At 35.6% G+C, this 16,288-nt stretch overlaps 1 protein-coding gene across 3 annotated transcripts in view; it reads left to right on the top strand.

The window, feature by feature from the left end:
* Positions 1–550: 550 nt before the first annotated feature.
* Positions 551–16,288, top strand: part of USP6NL (USP6 N-terminal like) — a 160,667-nt gene continuing 144,929 nt past the window's right edge. For all 3 annotated transcript variants that reach the window (XM_036259910.1, XM_036259968.1, XM_036259915.1), the window contains exons 1-3: positions 551–611; positions 1,071–1,201; positions 3,087–3,173. The gene's annotated coding sequence lies outside the window, so the exon portion shown is untranslated. The remainder of the gene's footprint in view (positions 612–1,070; positions 1,202–3,086; positions 3,174–16,288) is intronic.

Genomic DNA, 16,288 nt, shown 5'->3' with positions numbered 1-16,288 from the left:
AGATTGGGGTTCTTGTGTATTTTTTCCCAGAGGAGAAGTTACTATACCATGAAATAAGTTAATGTTGATTTGGTCCCCTTAAAGAATATTATTAGAAACAATAGAATATGGTACCATATGTTTCGGTTTATAATTCTATTAAATTTCAGTTTTAAAGTAATTAAAATTGGGTCTGCTGAGCTAATTCTAGAATAGATTATTAGGTGTTATAAAAATCAGAAGTTCTTTTAGATACTTCCAGAGGTCTTAACTGTCTAAAAGTGGCCGAAATTACTTTTAAGCTGTTTACTGCTGCAGTAATGAGAAGGCTGTAGCAGAGCTTGTTTTCCTTTTAACTAGACCCTGAGTTTCCTGTCAGCTCGGGTTATCCTTAGGCCTGCTGCATGCAGCCCCGTTCGTGCATGTCAGATTTTGTCACAAAAGTTGGAGGAGTTACTTGAAAGCCCCCATATTAGAGTTATAAGAAAATAAGACTATGAGGAGAATAAACAGCAATGGAAAATGAGTTTAAAGGCCAGATTTTGCAGAAATACCCCAATATACTTTTTAGGTGCAATCGTGGATTTAAAATAGATTAGATTTTCCCTTTTGGATGGTGTGATAAAGAGCAAGTAAGATTACTTTTTCCTTCCTTGTTTGTCCAGTGGGAGGGGATAGCATTTAGGGGCAGAAAAGGAATGTGAAAATTTTCTTATGTGTCACTGAACTGCCTAGTTGCTTAGAAGAATTGCTAGACTACCTACTTTGAAAGTAGATGGAAGAATCTACATTTCAAAGCTGTGGTTAGCATAAAGAATCTTAAACAAGTGACTTCAGTTATAAACATTTAAAAAAAATGTTTCTAAATATTACTCCATGACATTTTATATTAATTCGAACTTATGCATTGTCTTGTATTTGTAAAGTATATTAATCACCTCAGATGGTAAGGTTATAAATCCAGTGTTTATAGGTTTTATTACCCAGGTATTTTTGAGTTTACTATTTTTAGTGCTGAAAAAACTCTCTGATATCTTAGGAACTTCAGCCCGGGAATACATATTTATTTGGCAATTTATGATTATTGGCAGGAGGGGCGCACTGCTTAGTACAAAGTGCTTTGATGTTGTCATTGTGGAATTTTAAATTGAAGATTAAAAAATCTGATCTAAACATGAATGAAAAGAAAAATTCCTGGGCAAAGAGATTAGACTGTACAAATGTAAGTAAATGAACTCCTGGTCTGTGAGCATTTCATGTACTTTGTGACTTTGTAACATGGGATTGCCTTCCCATGTCATTCAGCATGCTCAGAGGCCAGCGTGCTTAACCTCGTGGTTCCTGGGGGAGGCAAACAAATATAATAGACTCATTGAAACACCATCCAGAAAGAGTATTGATAGTGAGAAACTTTCATCATGTAGTCTAAAGCTAATATGTAGATTATATGTTTTAGATTTTCCATATAACTTCTCATTGCCTTTGGGATAATCAGATTATCTGGAGATGAAAATCATTTAGCAGTGTCTACTGCATACTTGGGATGGGGGTCAGGTGATTATATGGCAATACTATGATTATATGCCACTACTAATTACAGTATATGAGCCAAACTGTGCATACAGAATTGTCAGTTTGTAAATTTATATTTCTCATGAGCGAAGTATATAGATGGGGCAAGCATTATTTCTTAAAAAAAAAGTTATCCTAACTTTAATCTGTTTCAGAAGCAGAGGTCCTTAGCATTATGCTCTTTGCTTAATTGATTTAGCAAATAAAGTAACCATCATTCCTTGTGATTGCAAGAATTAGCTCATCAGTTTAGGTAACACAAGTGTAAATTTTGTATCTAACTTGATCTTATGTGTAGAATTTCATATAGTAGATTTGGGGAGGTATTTATGCATCAATTGGTATATTTAAATATAGCATTAGTATTCATTTATGCCTCATTTAAAACTACGTTAATTAGGAAAGAAAATTTATAATGTTAATTTTAGCAAAGGGTTAAGTATATTTATACTAATACAGAGTGATGCTTTGGTATACTCAAGCAAAAAGAATCAAATACAAAATTTTATACGTAGTGTTTATAAATTACACTTAAGAAGAATTTACAAAAATTGCTGTGATGCGCTGGCCGATGTAGTTCAGTGGTTCGAGCATCGATCCACACACTGAAGGGTCATGGGTTCTATTCCCAGTCAAGGTCACGTACCTGGGTTGCAGGTTTGATCCCCAGCCCGGTCAGGGTACGTAAGTGAGGCAATCAATCTATGTGTATCTTTCACATTGGTGTTTCTCCCTCTCCCTCTCCCTCTCCCATCCTCTCTTCTTTCCACTCTCTAAAAAAATCAGTGGAAAAAATATCCTCTGGTGAGGATTAAAAAAAAAAAAATGCCTTGAAAAGAAATAATGCCCCAAATGATTGGGTCGATGTAGTAGCATTGCATTGTGATAGATTTTTTTTTTTTCTACTTTGCTATTGTTTATAATATTTTTAGATCAATGAAACCATAGTACTTTTATTATGAGGAAAATGCCCAAGTTTAGAGACAATTTATAGCAATAACTTTGTTGATTGTATATAAATCATTTATATGCAATCAAAATAAATTTAGCAGGTGTGATGTGCTATATTTACTCTAGCTGGATCACTTTCTTTCTATGTTTGATAATGGTGGAGAAAATACATTTTTATTTTTATTTATTTTTTTTTGGGGGGGTTCAAATTAAGAGAGCTTTATTAGCTGCAGGGCGACTGTCCCATCCTACGCAGAGGAGAGAGCAGCCGAGAAAATACATTTTTAGTAACATGAATTAATACTGTGTTTAATAGTAAGACAAAGGACACCTTAATAAGTTTCTGTGTGGTAATTACTTTATACATTTTATTTACTTTTGAGCTAACTTATAGAAAAAAGAAAATTGAATGCAATCATGATGTTCTAAAGATTGATTGGTAATTTTTTTTTATATTTAGGTGACACCAAGGGCTTCTTTTGGAAATAGAAAATTTTAAACTAAATTATTTTCATCTCCTTTTAGAAAACTTATTTTAAATACCTTTATAAAATATAATTTATTTCTATTTGTTTTTTGACTAGGACATGTATTCCTCCAAGAAACTTTGGACAGCAGATTTTGATTTAATATCTGATTGGGACAACATACAGAGACATTTCCAGTCATGAGTAAGTGTCCTTCTTTATTTCATTTCAGAGGTCTCAGGAATATTTGCAGGGTTGTACTTAAAAATAGAAAAAAAATTGTTACTGTACACATTGGAATTATGTCACTTCATCCAAGAGATCGGCTAATCTGTTTCTGCCCAGTAATGTGAGCTTGTCTGTATTTAAACAAGGAGATACTTTTTGATGTTTGATTTATCTAGGAAGTTAAATGTGGTAAGGAAATCTGTGTCATTAGCTCTTGGCTGATTTATAGTTCTGTTATCTAAAATGTTCTATTGATTAGCTATTGAAAAATGACTCATTAGAAATATGAGGAGGGAAAATTGTAGTACCTTAATCAGCAGTAGTTTTATTGTGTGAAATTTGATCATTGAATAACATGGGTTAATATTATGTTTAACCAAAAAAAATTTTTTTTAAGAATAAGAAAGTTCTCTTTATCAACATCTTTGATGAAACAAGGAACCAAGTCTATTCTATAGACTAACCAACTTTGATACAGATTTTATCTTTTCAGTTGTATATGTAATGTTTTCTGTCATTCTATCCACTTCTTGTGAACACAAGAACTGTGTTTTACTATTTTGTGTTAACTGTTTACTTTTAGAGAGTGAGGGACGAATTAAGATTTTGCCCTGTCATAACCCTAGGATAGCTTTGATGTACTTTTAAAAAGTACAGCTTTTTTTGGAGAAGTATCTATTCAGGTCCTCAGCCCATTATTTAATTGGATTGTTTGTCTTCCTTTTGTTGAGTTGTATGAGTACTTTATATATTTTAGAAATTAAGCCCTTATCAGATGTATTACAGGCAAATATGTTCTCCCATACAGTGGGTTCCCTTTTCATTTTGGTGCTGGTTTCTTTTGCTGTGCAGAAGCTTTTTAGTTTGATATAGTCCCATTTGTTTATTTTTTCCTTTGTTTATCTTGTTGAGGTGATGTATTGGTGAAAATTCTGCTACGTGAAATGTCTGAGATTTTCCTGCCTATGGTTTCTTCTAGGATTTTTATGGTTTCCTAACTTACATTTAAGTCTTTTATTCATTTTCAGTTTATTCTTGTGTATGGTGTAAGTTGGTTCATTGTTTTGCATGTACATGTCCAATTTTCCTAACACCATTTATTGAAGAGACTGTCTTTATTGTATACTCTTGACTCCTTTGTCAAATGTTAATTGAGCATAAAGGCTTGGGTCAGTTTCTGGGTTCTGTGTTCTGTTCTATTGATCTGTGTGCCTGTTCTTGTGCCAGTACCAGGCTGTTTTGATTATTGTGGCCTTGCAGTATATCCTGATATCAGGTATTGTAATCTCTCCAACTTTGTTCTTCTTTTTCAAGATTGCTGTAGCTATTTGGGGTCTTTTTTGGTTCCATATAAATTTTTGGAGTGATTTTTCTAGATTTGTGAAATATGTTATTGGTATTTTAATAGTGATTGCATTGAATCTGTAGATTGCTTTGGGTAGTATGGATATTTTATGATGTTAATTCTTATAGTCCATGAACACAATATATTATTCTTCCACTTGTTTATATCGTCCTCTCTTTCTTTTTTCAGTGTCCTGTAGCTTTCTGAGTACAGGTCCTTTATCTGCTTGGTTAAGTTTATTCCTAAGTATCTTCTTCTTTTTGTTGTTGTGATGGTAAATGGGATTTTTTTTTTTTTTTTTACGTTTTTCCTTCTGAGAGTTCATTATTGGTATATAAAAATACCATCAATTTTTGGATGTTAATTTTTTTATCCTGCTACCTTGCTGAATTCATTTATTAAATCTAGTAGTTTTTTGGTAGAGTCTAGGGTTCTCTCTATATAATATCATGTCATCTGTAAATAATGACAGTTTTACTTCCTCCTTTCCAATTTGGATGCCTTTATTTTTTCTTCTTGACTATGTTGAATGAGAGATGAAAGTAGACATCCCTGTCCTGTTCCTGTTCTTAGGAGAAATATTTTTAGTTTTTGTCTATTGAGTGTGATGTTGGCTGTAGGTTTGTCATATATGGCCTTTATTATGTTAAGGGATGATCCTTCTGTTACAACTTTTTTGAGAGTTTTTATCAAAAATGGGTGCTGGGTTTTGTCGAATGCTTTTTCTATGTCTTTTGAAATGATCATATGATTTTTATCTTTCAGTTTGTTTATGTGATATATCACTTTTATTGATTTGCATCCCTGGAATAAATCCCACTTGGTCATGGTGAATGATCTTTTTAATATATTGCTGGATCCAATTTGTTAATATTTGGTTGAGGATTTTAGCATATATGTTCATCAGGGATAGACACTTCTCTAAAGAGGACATACAAACAGCCAAGAGACATATGAAAAAATTCTCAATGTCACTAATTGTCAGAGAAATATAAATTAAAATGACAATGAGGTACCACCTCACACCTGCTAGAATGGCTACCATCAACAGATCAACAAACTACAAGTGCTGGTGAGGATGTGAAGAAAAGAAACAGGGGTAAACCTAGTTTTGCCCCACGTTGTATTTACCTTAATATTGACCAGAGTACCTTTTCTTATCAACAATTTAAATAATGACAGTTAATAATAAAACTAAGCTGTTACTGTGAAATCTTTGAGTGCTTTCTACTAAGAATAATATTGCAAGAAATAATCTTTGATGTTTTAGACTTTCCAGTGGTGCATATTTCCAGTGGTGCACATTTTCAGTGGTGTACTTTGAATAAATAAGGATATTTGCTAGATGAGTCCAAATACAGATTAAGAAAGAAATAGCCCTTGTTATTTCAGCTCCATTCATACGCAGTTTTGTGAGAATGTTTGTGTAATGCAGTGATTTTCAACCAATGTGCCACAAGAACTTTTAAAACATGTAATACCTGGCTATTTCATCAGGGGTTCTGACTTCTTTTCTCTTAGATTGTCAAGTAAAAAAATTACAACAGCCAACACAACAATAACCGTCCGATGTGAATGAATCAAAATTATACCTGTATTTTTTTTGTTTTTTTTTTGTCAGATTGGCAAAAAATATAATATTTTTTTTTGGTGTGCTGTAGAATTTTAGTAATCAGTTTGTGTGTGCCATGAGATGAAAAGGTTGAAAATTGCTGATTTAATGTAAAGTATCAACTCTAGTAAAGGTAGTGATATGAGTTAGTGAAAACTAAGAGAGAAATGTCAAGACTTTTAACTTAAAAAATGCTTACATTTTTGAAATTTAACTAAATTTTATTTTACTTTGTAATCTTACTGTTCTGTTAGCATCACTGTTACAGATGGTGAGTTCTTTGAGATGGTGAGTTCTTTGAGAACAGGTACCATGCATCTTTTCTTTTTGAATCTCAGTGCCTATCCATGTCTTGTAACCAGCTTCCCCTAAGAACTCAGAGCCCTGTTAGAATGAAAGCAGAGGGATGATATCTTCTGAACCAGTACAAATTTTCATTTGTAAATTATAATGGCTATATTTTATTTGCAAGATTTTAATTGTTTTTTATATGCACTAGTTTTTTTCTCTTCTCTGCTTGTTTTTTATTTAAACATTTTTTGGTTCTTTTTTATACCTATCTCATTGTGAGTCTTTTACATGCTTATTTTAAAGTCTGTTTTAGATCACTGGATTATTTTTTATTTTATTTTCTCTCCCATGAATTTATGTTGTGGTTATTGATATTGTTGGTGGTTTCTTTATGTTCTGTAATTTTGCAGGTACATTCTGATGGGGATTTTTTTCTTTCTCTTATTTTTCTCTCTTGCTCTTGTCTATCTTTTTTTGTGATGGCCAAGCAGATTTTCAGTTTTCTGTTGTCTGGCGTTGGTGTCCCCAGATGAGAATTAGGTCTTGTGTTATTGGATCAGAGCCCCAGCCCCATGGTGACGTTGGGGATATCACAGACTCAGTCACTGTAGGTCAGCAGTTTCCTAAGCTATAGCTTCAGTGCAAGTAGAAGTCTTTTTCAGTCTAGAAGTGCCACCCTGTACCTGATTTTAATCAAAGAGCCTGGCTAATAACCCTACTTCACATGGAACCCTTGTATTTACAGTCACCCTATAGAATCAACTTCCTGCTGCCTTTTCCTACTTTTGGGCCCAGAGCCCAGCCAACCCCCCTGGCTTCAGCTTGGCTCACACTTTGTGTTCCTGTTAGATTCCTATCAGGAATGCTTAACAGGTCCTGGGGTATATTTTGGGGATTTACTTCTATATTTGATCTGTTATTTCTCCCTGTTTGTTGTGAAGACAGGGAAGCCACAAAGAATAACAATGCCATTGATATTGAAATAAAGCCCAAAGTCCTTACTTCACATTTAAGATTAGAAAACTTAAAATCAAGTAGGTGGAGCAGTGTGAGAGAGACATGAAGGTTTGACTCCATGTAGATGTTACCGAGTAGTTGAACATTCTGGAGATTAAAGACAGGGAAGGCCAGGCCATATACATTCTAAGAAGTTTGAAATTTATCCTGTAGGGCTTAAGGAACTATTTACAGATTTCAATTAGAAAAGCACTTTTAAGATTTCATTCTGGGAAAATTACTCTGACAAATAGACATTTTCATTAGATGTATTAAAAAAGATCAGTTACAAGCAGTATTTGCCTTTTCTAGCTTTGTTCTTATTTTTCAGCTTTTTTCAGGCTCTCTTTGAAATAGACTCTGAGTTCCCTTTCTTGTTCTTGCCAATTTGATGATTTTGCCTAGTGATGGAGATCATCCCTGAGTAGAGCGTGTGACTAACCGTAGGTGAGGGATGTTGTGCTGGTGAAGTTACACTGCTGTTTCCAGGGAGTGGGGACTGAGTATATCAGAGTTCCTGTTTAAAAAAAAAAATCGTAGAGAATATTTAAAATATAGGAAGGAGCCCTGGCCAGGTGGAGCATTGTCCTGTACACCAAAGGTTTCGGGTTTGATTCCTGGTCAGGACACATACCTAGTTTGCAGGTCAGTCTCTGGTCAGGGCAACTGATCCATGTTTCTCTCTTACATCAATGTTTCTTTCTCTTCCTCTCCCCGCCTTCCTCTCTCTCTGAAAACAACAACAATAACAACAACAACAACAAAAACATATCCTTGGGTGATGATTACAAAAAACAGAACAGGAAGATAAGTCATTAATGTTTAGATAGGATTTCCAAATCTAGATTTGGGTGACAATGATGGGTAACTAACATTTTATCAGTATTTCTTTATAGAGTAGAAGAAAGATTGGATATTTTTGTATGTCAGTGTGGATTATCTCTGCAGGATTTTCTAACCCTTTCCACAATGAACTGCATAGGACATGGCTGTAGTTGTACAGCAGGTGGGATAAACTGATGGAGCTGTTTGGGACTTAGAGGTGACTGGCTCTGATACCTCAAGCCAGGCTGCCACTGTGCCCAACTGCCCTGACAGCTGAGGAGATAAATTCTCCACACACCCTGAAACACTAGTTGGGATACCCCAACTATATAGCTTAGAGAATATGTTAAATACTTTAAGGTGTTTTCATCTTTTAATCTAGATCTTTATAAATTTTGAGGCTGAATATTTATTTCATGGAAAATGTATTATATGATGCTAATGTTATGCATTTCATGGTGAATTATTAACTTTATTACAATCCACAAAAAACCTTTTGATTTTCATTCCTTAAATTGTTCTTGTCTTTCTGTATTTGCATTGCTTAGTAGTTATCAGAAATATTCAAAATTCTGTTTTATTAGATGGTGCTAAAGATGAAATAATGTATTTAAAGCATGGCTGTAATTTGAAGTGGACCTCTTAGATCTTTAATGGAGATCATACAAGAGTAGTTCATGTAATGCCAAACCATGTCTAGATGATCATTTTGGTATAATATGTTTTTAAAAAGCCAAAAGAAAAAAAAGGTGACAAAAAACAAAAGTGATTATTTAGAGTACTAATTTTCTTTCCCCAAGTTTTAAGTCAAAAAAAGTAAAGCCTATTTACTCTGTTTAAAAGTTTCAAATTTTAAATTTACTTCTGTATTTTATTTTACTTTCTTCAAGAAAATTTGTTCTGTAACTAATTACATGTCATGTTTCCTAAGAGAGTCTGGATGTTAATTCTCTTGGGCAGTCCAGGAGTGACTCTGTTATGTTGGAGTGTTTGATCCTGCCCTTTGGCCTAAATAAATAATGGAGTGAGTTTTTTGAGGTCACTTCTGGGTATGAAACATTTCTCATTGATCTGAGGAAAAAGTATGGCAGTGGATAATTTGGAATGTAGTGTGTTTGTGGCTTTCCAGTAGAGGAGGAGTAAACATCTATTGGAGCAGTAGAATAAGAGTTCATGCTGAAGTGAAGAACAGTTTGTTTTAACATTTGCTAGAGCACGCAATGTTGTAAATAATTGAGTAGATTGCTACATCCCCTAATGGTGATGGAAGGATTCTTCTGGGTCTTCCTAAATAGAAAAGGCTCCCAACAAGTAATATAAGACTTCCCCTAAGTATGAGCTAAAACTTCTCTCTAGGACAAAGCTTATTTAGCTATATATCCTGTTTTACTGAGTAACTGTGTACCTTAGAAGTTGGGCAGAAGTTAAAGAAAATTTAAGTTGAATGTATTTTAAATAATGGTGTATCTGCATTTAATGGAATCTTGAAAGAAATCCCCCTGTGAAGTATAACAAATATCCATTTGTTAAGACTCCTTTGTGTTTGATAAATTTAGGTTTGGGAATATAAAATTTTAAATGTCAGCCATTGTCAAAATAAATATATAATCTGTGATTCTCAGTGGGGTAGGTGAATTTGGAAATGTATGGAGATTTTTTGGATGTCAGAGTTAGTGGGAGAGAGCCTACTGACATTTAGTGGACAGGGGCCAGGTAAAGTGTGTAACAGTCCCTGTTGAGAAACACTGTATAACCTATCAGAATTGTGGCAGCAATAAAGTATAGGTAAGGTGAGAAAGAATGTCAGCAAAAATTGCTTAGAAAATTTACTAGATCAATTTTCATTGTGTTAATAATGACCATTTAAAATGGAGTGTACTTTAGCTAATTTATCTTCTTTTTGCCCACTTACTGCAAAAAAGCAAGTAATTCTTAGTTTGATACTCTGAGGAATTAAATGTGAATTTAATGTAGCATTTGAGTATATTCAGTTATAGTATTTTAAGTTTTTGTTAGATGATTTGCATTATTTTATATCTTTTGTTTTATATTTTTCAGCCTACAACAAGTTGTAAAAATAGTACCCCCAATTTTTTCCCATATGATTTTTACCCAGATTTACCAATTGTTTGTATTTTGTCCATTTGCTTTTCTGTCTCTTGCATTCCCTCTCTTGTCTCTCTCTCACCCCTACCCATATTTATCTATCTGTAGATATAATTGATTTGTAACTAAACAAAACATTTTCTATGAAAGTCTAGTTTCCTTTTATTAAAAGTCATTTAAAGCCTTTGTACAAATGTAAATTACTGTAGTATTATAATTTCAGTAAAGCTTCTAAATTACTTTTGCTAGTTAAATTTTAAAATTTCAAACCATTTACTTAATATTACTATGCTATTATTGTTCAAAAGCCACATTATTTGTGTAGCTTTTGTAAACCCGTCATTAACATTTTTCTTTTAGATCTACAATGTATTGTATAATATAGATAGACTTGGTATATAAATCAACATCAATTAAAATTTTTTAGTACAACACAAACCAGGGCACTCCAACACATCTCTTTATTGTAGTTGTAAGATACCAGCCAGTGTGGCTCAGTGGATTGATCGTTGTCCCAGAGACTGAGAGGTCCCAGTTCGATTCCTGGTCAAGGCACACATCTGGGTTGTGGGCTTGATACCCAGTAGCGGGTATGCAGGAGGCAGCTGATTGATGTAGCTCTATCACATCAGTGTTTTATCTCTCTCTCCCTTCCTCTCGCTCTAAAAAAGTCAATGGAAAAAATATCCTAGGGTGTGGGGTTTTTCTTAAAGGGTTTTCTTCTAACTAAGGGGACATCTTCATTGCTATTAGAGTCTCTCCTTTGGATAAGGAAAAATGCTGTCTTTGTCCAGACATGGAAGCATTGGGCCATTGTGATTAAAGAAAAAAAGTCTACTTTATGCCCAGGCTGGTTTAACTCAAGCATTGGTCTGCAGACCAGAATGTCTCGGGTTCGATTCAGGTCAAGGGCATGTACCTTGGTTGTGACTTGGTCACCAGGCCCTAGTAGGGGTCATGTGGGAAGCAACCAATGGATGTGATGTGTCTCTCTCGCATCGATCCCTCCCTAACCCCCCGCCCTTCCACTCTATCTGAAAATAAATGGAAAAATATCAAAATATCCTCTTGTGAGGATTTATAAAAAAAAAAAATCAACCTTAGACCTTTTGTAAAAGGAACTTTGTACCTGTATGTGTACCTGTATGTATGGGAAGCTTTGCCCAGGAAGAAAAAAAAAAACCCACCCCAACTTTCTAGGTACCCAAACTCACTTTGTTGAAAGGATCTTGGATACAAGTGATCCCTCACTAAAAGTATCTCTGCACTTAAAGCCACTTAAAATGTTTGATTTGTATTATAAAAGTGGAGTCATTACTCTCTTTTCCTTAAAATGTGATGTAAAAAGTGTTAGCCATCAGAGCTTTTAGTCCAAAATATCGATATGCTTTTCAGCCTCAGTGCCGAGCTGCATCCTGATGGAGAAAACAGCGTCTACATCAGTTTTCTCCGCAAGTAAGTTTTTTCTTTGATCAGTGTGTCTTCTCAGCGGGTAAAATTCTACCTCTGATATGAAATTCTGTCTCTTCTTCCCAATCAATCCAACTTTATTCTCTCAATAGGATCAATTTTTTACTTTTCTTAATTTTTTTATTTTTTACTTTTCTGAATTTATTTTATATATTTATTTTTTAAATTTATCTTTATTATTGAAAATATTATAGCCCTGGCCAGTTTGGCTCAGCGGTTAAAGCGTCGGCCTGCGGTCCGGAGAGACCCGGGTTCGGTTCCCGCTAAGGGCACGTACTTCGGGTGCAGTTTGTCCCCGGCCCTGGTTGGTTGTGCGGGTGGCAGCTACTCGATGTGTCCCTTCATGTCGATGTTTCTCTCTCTCTCTCCCTTCCTCTATCCCACTCTATCTGTACAAAAAATGGAAAAATATCCTCGGGTGAGGATAAAAAAAAAAAAGAAAGTATTATAGATGTCCCCCCACTTCCCCTCATTAGCCCCTCTACTCTGCTCCTACGTACCCCCTTCCCCCACTGCCTTCACCACACTATTGTCTTTATTTTGTTTTTTAAATTTCTGAATATGTATTTTGAAAAAATGCATATTATTTATTTTGGAACCATTTGAGACTAGGTTGCATTTACTATGTTCCTCCTCTGCCCATTTTGTATTTCAGTGTGTAGTTCTAAAGAACAGGATATTCTCTTATGTAACTACAGTAAAACTATTAAATAGAAAAGTTATGTTTATCTAGTCTACAGTCCTTTTCCCACTGTTGACAGTTTCCCCAGTAATGTCTTTTAGAGCAGTTTCACTCTCCCAGCACAGGATCCAGCTGAGTGTTACTCACACATTACATTTAGTTGTAAAGGTTTATAAATCTCCTCTAATTTGGAACAGTTCCTCAGATGTTTTTTTACTTTTTGTGATACAGTCTTTTTGAAGAATCCAGACTAGTATAGAGTAGCCCTCAGGTTTGGATTGGCTGAGGGTTCCTCTAATGAGATCGGCCCCACCATGGGTATTGGTTGGGGGCATTCCTTCAGGAAGCTGGTCTGGAAAAGAAAGGAAGACTGTATGGTAATCTCTAGATTTCCTTCCCATTTAGTTCTTTAACAGAAAAAATCCTCACTTCTTCTTGAACTGAAATAAATTTCAAACCTCTTGCATAAGAACAGGATTTATTGTTCTGCTTTACTAGTTTCTGCTTTGCTTTTATTGCAAAGGCTTGAAAAAAATGGCAATGAAATATAGAATATGAGATGACCTTGAAAGGAGATATTTGGCTTTTAGCAAGAGAAATTCCTTTTTGCATAATTCCTATTTTGAATTATGTTGACAAAAATCTTTTTTTTTTTTTTTTTTTTTAAATCCTCATCCGAGGACATTTTTCCATTTTTTGTACAGAGTGGGAGGGAGAGAGAGGAAGAGAGAGGGAAACATCGATGTGAAAGGGACACATCGAGTGGCTGCCACCCGCACGACCAACCAGGGCCGGGGACAAACTGCAACCGAGGTACATGCCCTTAGCGGGAACCGAACCCGGGTCTCTCCAGACCGCAGGTGGACGCTCTAACCGCTGAGCCAAACCAGCCAGGGCAAAATACAAGATTTTTATTTATTTATTTTTGTGGTATGTGCCCCTAGCAGGAACCGAACCCAGGTCTCTCTGGACCGCAGGTCGACGCTCTAACCTCTGAACCAAACCGGCCAGGGACAAAAATCTTAAGTGTTGTTGAGCACATACTGTGAAGGTATAAGGTATAGCACTGTTGAGTTGGTTTATGACAAAGCAGCGACAGCTCTTCATGTATGGACTGAGATTGCTTCACTAAAGATTAGCCTTTCTCATAACTGGTGCCTCTTTGTTTTTGTTCTAGTAAATTTTCTTTAGCTAAAAAATAGAAAATGAACACACCAGGATTCTGATTTTCACACGTTTTAAGAGATTTATGGGTTATATTAGATTTTAATGTGAAACGTCAGGATACTTACCATCCATAGTTCTGACTCTTTATTTATTTATTTATTTTTTTATCCTCACCCGAGGACATTTTTCCATTTTTTGTTCAGGTAGAGTAGGAGGGGGAGAGAGGAACAGAGAGAGAGAGAAACATCGACGTGAAGGGACACATCGAGTGGCTGCCACCCGCACGACTGACCAGAGCCGGGGACAAACTGCAACCGAGGTACATGCCCTTAGCGGGAACCGAACCCGGGTCTCTCGGGACCGCAGGCCGACGCTCTAACCGCTGAGCCAAACCGGCCAGGGCCATAGTTCTGACTCTTAATAGGTTAATAATTGCAAGGTGTATTGAAAGCTAGAAAATTAATTTGGGATATTATGCAAAGTATAAGAGATTGAAATATTGCTTTCCAGACAAGTCCAAGACACATGACACTATAAATTAATTTCTTAAAATGTTAGAGTGATGTTTGAGTCTGATTTTAAAACATATTTAAAGGAAGAAATTATGATTTTGAATAAATAATAATTATGGGTTGTTGTTTTTTTAAGTTCTCACCTGAGGATATGTTTCTGTTGATTTTAGAGGGATTTTGTAGGGGGAACAAAAAACAAACATCAATGTGAGAAACATTAATCGGTTGCCTCCTGTACGTGCCCCAACTGGGAACTGAACCCGAGACCTGGGTATGTGCCCTGACCGGGAATTGAACCTGCAACCTTTTTGGTGCTTGGGATGATGTTCCAGCCAACTGAGCCACCCAGCTGGGGCTGTTTTTATTTTCGTCCTAACAGATATCTAATGAGCATCTCCATGTATACTGGTGCTGTGTTGGTCTTTGGGGATATAGACAAGGACAAGACAGACAAGGCTCTTGGCCTCATAGAGCATAGTGGGAAAGACAGATACTGCACAAGTAGCACAGACTTATTAAAACAAAAAGAGAAATGCAGGAGTTTGCAGGAACAAGCAAACTGATCCGAAGGGAGGGCAGGAACACCATCATGAGGAAACCATATTTCCACCCAGGCCTGGCTAGTGAAGAGGAAGAAGAGGGACAGGGTTCTCAGCAGGGGAACAACATGTGTGAATATCTGGAGTTGAGAGGTTGACATTAAGATTAAGAAATTAAGGAAGATTCGTCATTGGTTGAGAAGTAGGTGGTTGGAGGAGATTAAGTTTGTAACTTTGGTTTAGTTACTTCCATTTTATACTTAATTTTACCTAATCTCATCTAAACTAATTTACTCTTTTCATCTTCCCAATCTCCTTTTGTTGTTGTTTTAGAAGTATAACCAGCCCTGGCCAGTATGGCTCAGCAGTTAGAGCGTGGGCCTGTGGACTGAAGGGTCTCGGGTTCAATTCTGGTCAAGGGCAAATATTTGGGTTTCAGGTTCAATATCCAGCCCCAGTTGGGGTCATGTGGGAGGCAACCAACTGATGTGTCTCTCTCACATTAATGTTTCTCTCTCTCTTCCTCTCTCCAAAAATCAATGAAAAAATATTCTTAAGTGAGGATTAACAACAACAAAATATTATACTATACTGCCATAACTTTAAAATAAACACATTTTGGATATCGGGGAAAAAAGTCATTTTACAGTAACCCCACTATATTAAAACAACCGTTTGCGCCTGGCCAGTATGGCTCAGTGGATTGAGCATTGTCCCATGGACTGAGAGGTCCTGGTTTGATTCCCGGTCAGGGCACATGCCTGGGTTGTAGGCTCCATCCCCAGTAGGGGATGTGCAGGAGGCAGCCAATCGATGTTTTTAATCTCTCCCCACCCCCCAAAAAATCAATAAAAATAATTATAAAAAAATAAATAAGTAAAATAAAGCAACTGTTTGCTTTTTTGCATATGACCCTCTGGTATTGCCCAGATAGTATATATTTTATCTAATCAAATTCATAGTTTAGATACAATTTTATATTTGGATTTATAATATTGAATTATTTAGACAGTTATATTTCTGTAATTTATTTTCTTAATTAGAATGCATATTAGCATATTCCTTAAAGGTAATGATGCATCATTTCCCTATATTTTGGTTATTTAGAATGGTTCAATTAAAAAACAAAATTTGTAGAATGAATATCACTGGTGAATTTGCCTTTTTTATTTATTATTTACTGATTGATTTGAGAGAGAAAGGAACTGAGGAGAGGGAGGGAGAGAGAGAAAGATCAGTTTGTTGTTCCACTTATTTGTGCATTCATTGGTGATTCTTGTTTGTGCTCTGACTGGGAATCAAACCCACAACCTTGGCATATTGGGAGAATGCTCTAACTAACTGACCTCCCCTGCCAAGGATGTCCTTTTTAAAAAACAAAACAAAATAAAACAAAACCAGAATTAATTCCTAGGCTTAGGGGCTAGGTTTATAGTATGGAAATGTTTTTGCCTATGTCTTCCTGTCTTTCTTAAAAGAGGGTGGAAGAGGCATGAATGTGGGCCCTAGAAGCAATCCCACTCTGATACTCGGGGACAACTGAGTT

Source organism: Molossus molossus, unplaced genomic scaffold, assembly GCF_014108415.1.
Source record: "Molossus molossus isolate mMolMol1 unplaced genomic scaffold, mMolMol1.p scaffold_m16_p_1, whole genome shotgun sequence".
In the NCBI taxonomy this organism is placed as follows: Eukaryota; Metazoa; Chordata; class Mammalia; order Chiroptera; family Molossidae; genus Molossus; species Molossus molossus.
Note: the sequence above shows the minus strand (reverse complement) of the source record. Positions and strands in the feature narration are given on the sequence as shown.